The sequence below is a fragment of the Phoenix dactylifera genome, chromosome 8 (genome assembly GCF_009389715.1).
Source record: "Phoenix dactylifera cultivar Barhee BC4 chromosome 8, palm_55x_up_171113_PBpolish2nd_filt_p, whole genome shotgun sequence".
NCBI classification, from domain to species: domain Eukaryota; kingdom Viridiplantae; phylum Streptophyta; class Magnoliopsida; order Arecales; family Arecaceae; genus Phoenix; species Phoenix dactylifera.
This window is the reverse complement of record NC_052399.1, coordinates 10,033,635-10,040,925: the sequence shown is the minus strand read 5'-3', so window position 1 is coordinate 10,040,925 and position 7,291 is coordinate 10,033,635. Positions and strand designations below refer to the sequence as shown.

At 37.5% G+C, this 7,291-nt stretch overlaps 1 non-coding gene across 1 annotated transcript; it reads right to left on the bottom strand.

The window, feature by feature from the left end:
- Positions 1 to 6,503: 6,503 nt before the first annotated feature.
- Positions 6,504 to 6,575, bottom strand: TRNAM-CAU. The gene has a single exon. It is a non-coding gene; the product is annotated as a tRNA-Met (tRNA).
- Between the last annotated feature and the right edge of the window lie 716 nt (positions 6,576 to 7,291).

Genomic DNA, 7,291 nt, shown 5'->3' with positions numbered 1-7,291 from the left:
TACTCTTTATCTTCACAGTTTGGAAACCTTTATCATTTGAAACACTTTTACAAGATTTAGCAAATACAGAAAATATTTCAATTTTATTTGCCAAGAACACATCCAATGTAAGCTTTTGAAAACTTAGTGATGGAAACAACATCTTTAGATTTAGAAATTGATTTTTATTTGTTTCCTTAGTTAGCATGCATGGTAAACTTTGATCTTTCAGAAGATAATCTAAGTAAGCCAATGGCAAGGTCTTTTGAGATTAAGTACATACTAGCATGAGTTGATTTTATATACCAAAGATGGTTTCTTTAATCTTGGTATTCATAGTGCATATATTCAAAAGCACACCAAGTACACATTATCATATCTATGATCAATAAACAATAATGCCATGGATAAAAACTCTCAATCAAGCATATAGAGAATTCATAGAGTTATTCTTAATAAATTGATTAATCTTTTAGCAACTTGTCCAATAGTGAGTAAAGTATACTATAAAATGAAGTGATTTGATTATATTTCCAAAAGTATTTTCTATATCACAAAATTGGTCAATACTTGCAATTCATATTTTAATCAAATACTAAAGCAAAAATAATGATGAAATGCAAGGTTTACTGATTTCATTATTATTATTATTATAAATTTTTTATTATTTAAAATTGCTTTTCATAAGTATGTTTTAAGTTTCATTTTTGACGTGTCTTGAACACCCATTTGTATGAAAGTTCCATTTGTTCCATGGGTATCTTGGCACACCTATGTCTACATCCTCATATTTTCATTTTGGGTACCCAAGCTTGCTTGGGTCCTTGAGAGTTAGGACATATGGTTCCTTTTGGAACCCAAATTTGTTTAATTGTAATAACTTTACCACTTGATTTAATTATGTTAGAACGATAGGTAAAGTTGTTATGTCCATTCTTTTCATGTTTGAAATATGTTATCTTATTTAATGGTTTGCTTGATGCATTGATAACCTTTTTCTCTAGAGATTTATTGTCAAGTAAAGGAGTCAAGCCAAGTTTTGATTTATCATAAGCAACATATTGGCTTTCAAACATCAATTTTAATCGTTCTGAACTTACAGTGAATTTGTTAATAAGAGATTTTGATTGGTTAATTTCTTCACTTAAGTTTTGATTTTCTTTAATTAAATTCTGATTTTTCCGAATCAATTGTTCTGAATTTAACCTTAAGCTTTCATTTTCAGAATTTAGTTTGTCATATATTTTAGCAATAGAATTTCTTTCTTTTGAGATTTCGAGATTTAGCTTTTTAAGATTTTTATTTTTGATAGCTAATTTTCTACATTCACCATACAAATCATGAAAAGCATTTAATAGTTCATCATAAGAATATTCTTTATGAAATTCATTTGGTGTAAAATTAGATTCAGATTCTACTTTATCTTCTAATGCCATAAAACATAAGTTAGTTACCTCTTGTAGTTCATTGTTGCTTCTAGCTTTCAATTTTTTGCTTGACTCTTCCTTGGTCAAGGCTTTCTTGCTTTTTATCTCTTTCTTCCTTTCTTCTTGCTTCCTCTTCTTCTTTGTCTTTAGGAAGCTTTTGAATTTTTTTGTTGTTTTTTCTTCCTCGAGTCGACTCGGGTTTACTTGGAGTCGACTCGACTGACTTGAGAGTCGACTCGAGATCTTCGGGAGACGTCTCGTTCTCAGAGGCCTAAAAGATGATTCTCTGTCTTTTGAACTGTTCTGCCTCGGAGTCGACTCAGGCCTTGTCGGAGTCGACTCGGCTAACTTGGGAGTCGACTCGGAACTACTTGGAGTCGACTCGTTCACAGGATTTTCAAGACTGTGTCTCTGCCTTTCAGACTGTTCTTCTCTAGGAGTCGACTCGGACAAACTGGGAGTCGACTCGGCTACTGTGGAGGATTCTGCAATCTCATTGTTAGTACGCAATTGAAGCACATGTGAGCTAATCTGAGATTTATCATAAATATTTTCTAAAGTATCCCTGATCTCCTTAGCAGATAAGCATGCAGAAATTTCATTAAACTTCGTTTCATAAATAGCACAATATAATATGTTCATAGCATTAGCATTCAATTGTGCTAAGTCCTTTTCATTAATAGTTTGAGAGAGTGTGTGAAGGTCATTTATTATGATTTTCCATAAATAATAGTTTTGTGATTGAATAAAAATGCGCATGCGTGCTTTCCAATATGTGTAGTTTATGCCATTAAACAGTGGAGGCCTATCAATTAACTGTCCCTTTCCTAGAAAACTATCTATTTGAGTTGTCATGATCTTTGGCTCTTGTCGGTTAAGACTATAATTAATAAAAGAGCACCTGCTCTGATACCACTTGTTGCCCAAGGTGACAACCCAAGAGGGGGGGTGAATTGGGTTTTCTAAAAATTATGTTCCCTAATTTTTACTTTGAATAGAATGCAGCGGAATAATAAGATGTTATTTACTTAAGCTCTAGGCAATTACAAGTAAAGTAGTGGAAGATTAAGCTAGAGCAATTATACTATGGCTTTAGGGTGCAATTGATCTAAAAACAACTTATAGTTGTATGATCAATTTTAATCTATGTGTATGGTAAGAATGGAGTGGAAGCTAAGCAAATCACTTATAACTCTATAGAAAACAAAGCTAGAGATATTACACAATCAAGCATGAATGGAAGGCATGAAATACAAGAGATAAGGCATCACAAACACAAAGATGTATAGTGGTTCGGTGCACCCCAGCACCTACATCCACTCCCCAAGACCTCTTGGGAATTTCACTATAATCCCTTAGATTACAGTCGGTTGTTTTACAAGCTCACAACCCAACTTGTTGTTTTGCGAGATCACAACGAACTCGGTCGGTTTTTACAGGCTCACCGACTAGAACCTACCGATTGTTTTCACGGGCTCACAATCCAACCCAGTTGGTTTTTCCAAAGGCTCACCAACCATAACCTTACAATGATTGTTTTCTGGGTTCACAATCAACCCGGTTGGTTTTCCCCAAAGGCTCACCAACAAACCTTAACCCCTTGATTCAATCCCTTGATTGAATCAAGTTACAAGATATTAGAACAAGAGTTTAAATCAAATACAAGCTTCTCAAATAAGCAAATATAGCAAATGTAAATAAGTAAAGAAAAGAGAAGAAGCCCTCAAACTAATTTGTAGATGCAGGAACTCGGCTTCTTCTTCACTTGCCCCTCTTCTGATTTTGCACGAAGTAGAGGATCCCCGAGGCAGCACACGGATGGAGAGGAAGCTTTGGGATTCACTTGGATGCTCTTCTTCTCTCTATTTTACTTTGAATGGCCCTTTTGTGCTTATGGGAGATTTTCCTTGTAATCTCTTTCAAATCTCTTCTCTAAATATTTTCTCCCACTTCCATACCCTCTTTTCTAGCTCTCCTCTTGATTTTATAGCTTTAGAGGGAGTGAAAACAAAAATCTAGCCGTTAGAGACAAAAATAGAGCCGTTGGAATCAAGAAAAAACTAGCCGTTATGCCTCCCAGCGTGCTAGAGTCGACTCGGCTGAAGCAGGAGTCGACTCGGCTGAAATAGGAGTCGACTCGTGAATAGTAGTCTGCCGGCACTGTAGCTGGGAGTCGACTCCGCACTGTAGCACTAAAGTTGGAGTCGACTCGAGATCACTGTAGCGCTGACCTCTCTGTCTTTTTGTTTGTTCTCAGTCGGAGTCGACTCGCAGAATCCCGGAGTCGACTCGCAGAATCCCGGAGTCGACTCGAGCACTGTTCCTTGAAACGTTAAAGTGCCAGAGTCGACTCTGAACTTCCAGGAGTCGACTCGAGGACTATTCTTTTGAATCTTTCTTTGATTTTGCTCCTCCAACTTGAATCCTTCGAACTTGAAACTTGGGCCAATGAAGTGTAGCTTTCTTCCAACTTTTCTTGAGAGCTTTTGAAGCCTTCTTGTATTTTTCCAACTTGATATGTTCCTTGCAAAACAAATTATCTTTCTTCTTGCAACACAAGCATTAGTAATTATACTTCAAGGTTTTGTGATCATCAAAATTAATCTTTAAATCAATTTTTGGGTCATCAGGAAGGAAGGGTCCCATTTTTATAGGGGGGTCGGATTACCTGTGATATGATAGGGCGAGGCCGTCGTACGACTCAGCACGTTGCTTGAGTTGGTGCGCGATCAGATGAATTAATGCCTTGATGTCGGAGGTGAGGCCGGGATCAAAGAGTTGTCACGGCCGACCGGATCCTGCTGAGCCGATTTGCCGTGGAGAGCTGAGGATCCGTAGGTAATAGGAGCCACGCGCATTAATTGTTGAGTGAGCCGGAGATATGCATTAATTGTTGAGTGAGTCGGAGATATGCATTAATTGTTAAGTGAGTCGGAGATATGCATTAATTGTTGAGTGAGCCGTGGGTTTGCAGAGATCATGCGTATTAAATGCTGGAGGCGGTGGCAGGGTATGGCCCCCGGCCAAACTTCGGAAGGGTACAACCGCGGTAGGTGGGCGGCGAGGACGGACTTCCGAGGTCGGGAGCTCTCCGAGTCGGATGTTCCGGGGTCGGACGCCGACCTCGGCCGCCCAAGGTCGGCCGTCATGCGGTCTCCTGGTGACGAGGTTCTCATGTACTAGGGGGGAAGCTGTATTCCCCCAACACATATATACATACATACATACTTACATACATACATGATACATACATACCTGTAGAGCCTTGCCCAAGAATATTGCGAGATATCACACAAAGAGTTTCTCATGATCTGGAGTATTATAGCATGGTCGATACCCAGAATGTCCGCACTTGGTTGAATGGGTTTGACTCTCCATCAACAGCAGGTTTGGTTCTTTTAGCTAATGCGTATGCTAGCTTCTGTGACAAGGTGCCACCATGTCCATGCGTGCCTGTGTGACCACTGGTGGCTTATAGCAAGCACATCTTTTTCGAAGTTGGAAAAGAAAAAGAGGCAAAAGCCTACAAAGATCTTGAAAGAAATTTTACATCCCATGAATCTTTTGGTATCTCTATCTGCACACAGTTTTACCACTGGTTTCCTATATCATAATTTTGTTTCAAAATAACAAAGGTTGCAGTGCTCCAAGTGAGGAAGAAAGTGTAACATCTCCTAAATTTTTATCATAGAGAGCGTCAAAATCATATGATTGATTAGGTTCATTGATTGATTGATTATGCCAAACTTAATCGACCTTACTAAATTTTTTTCTTAATTGATTTGTGATTGATTGTGCCAAACTTATTCGGCCGTACCAAATTTCGTCAGCCTTCTAGTCTATATAAAGGCTACTCATGTACATTGTAAAGACAAGCAGAAATATAATTCTCTTCTCTCATTCTTCTATTTCAATAGAGAGTTTTTGCTATCCTCTGTTAGGCTATTGCTTCTTTGTTATATGCTACTTCGCAGATCTAGAAGCACCTGTCTCCTAGAGTGGTAAAGCTCCATGCATCTAAAAGAACAATTTTAAGCGAGATACATTCTAATTTTTTGTCAATACATTTTTTCCTTTATTTTTTTAAAGGAAAGGTTGCTAATAACCATGCTTCATTAACTTTGAAAATCAACTATGTTCGATAATTCATTAGGGATAAAGATTTGTAGTACATTCAGGAATTGATTTGTTGATACCTGCTGAAGAGAAGAACTAGTGATGTTCCAAGAGTATTGATTGCCAAAGCTAGATGTGTAGCTGATCTTCTCTATCTTGGCATATCCATGGGGTCATTTAAGATCAATATGTTGTTTGTTAACCTATCTCTGTATTGTGATTATTCACTTTTTATTTTGAGAATTTTAGATTTGGATAAACTATTTATGGATTTGATAGGTTAATGCATTTGAGTTTATCAGATTACATGATCACATAATTCTGGACCACCTAGAGACACAAGAAAATTCAGTCATCTTCAAGAAGTGCTTGGAATGAGCTTATCATCAGCATGTTTCACATGAGAGGAATTAGAGAATTTTCCTAAGGAAAAGGTTTTCCATTAAATCAGTCCTTCCCAAAACTCTTTAGACCTTCAAACTTTGAGGAAATTTATGCTTAGCGAAAAACCTGGAGAGCCATAGAAATATCTTGACATCTAATTAGCTCCAATCTTCTGATTCTAGGATCTCCATTGTACTCTCTTAGTAACCACTGTCCTCTTCTTCCATTCTTTTCACTGTAATCATCCTTGCTTTTACCCAATAATATGGGGGAAGCGATTTGCTTCCTACGTTCTCCCTCAAAACGAAGATTATCACCTAGTTCACAAATAGATAATCAAGTTAAAATTAATCAAGGCTCACTGTAACCAATTAAAAACCAAACCTAACCCCACGATAAATCAATCATCCAAATCCAAAAAGATTGGCTCAATATGCTCAACCCATCCACAATTTGGATTAAGTGAAGCATAGAACAAGTTGAATATAATTAATTCGGAACCTTGCAAAGTTTTTTAGGAAAAATAGAAAGGAAACCATGCAAGTGTTTGAGAAATAAATAAAAACAAAAAAGAAACAAAAAGCGAAAGCCACTCCTTATCAGAGCCAGGTTTCGATCCTGGGACCTGTGGGTTATGGGCCCACCACGCTTCCGCTGCGCCACTCTGATGGCTGCTTATCGTATTGAATTCAAAACATTATAACATATTATACTTCATTGTCACACGTCTCCTCCGACGAACGCCTTTGTCATTTCTTTCGATTCCTTTTTTTTTAAAAAAAAAAAGAAAAAAAATTATGTCAAAAATTTTTAGCCGCCCTGAAAAGATGCGCCAATATAAGTAGCGCTGAAAATGGATCAGATTGACCTATCCGATCTGAGTCATCTGACATGAGTTCGTTAGTTTTTGACTCAATCGTTGCCTAAAAGAATACTTGGGTCTCATTCTGGGAGCCGATCCGAAACCATTTCTGTGGCTCTGCCTGTTTGGGCCTGTGGATGCTATGCATTTTCTCTTGTTGGGAAGATTGAAATATATAGACAAAGATGTACATAAATGTCCTTGCACATCTTGGACCATTTTTTATGTTCCAAGTCAGAGATCGAGGAAAATATTATAGAACGCGCAATTTAAGTGCAACTGAACTTTAAGTTTCCTGCGACTCAAATTTTATTTGGGTAATTCAAGTATTATTGGACTTAGGTTTCTTGTCACTCCTCAAAGTTCATTTAGGCCAACTCAAGGTGCACCGTGCTGAATGTGCTTTGGACTCTTAACACATTTACCTTGAACTAGTAGCAGAACAAAACCCACCCCACATTTGACCAGAAAGTCACAACCCAATCTTTTGACTTGACAATTAGAGGAAAGAAAGGAAGAAAAC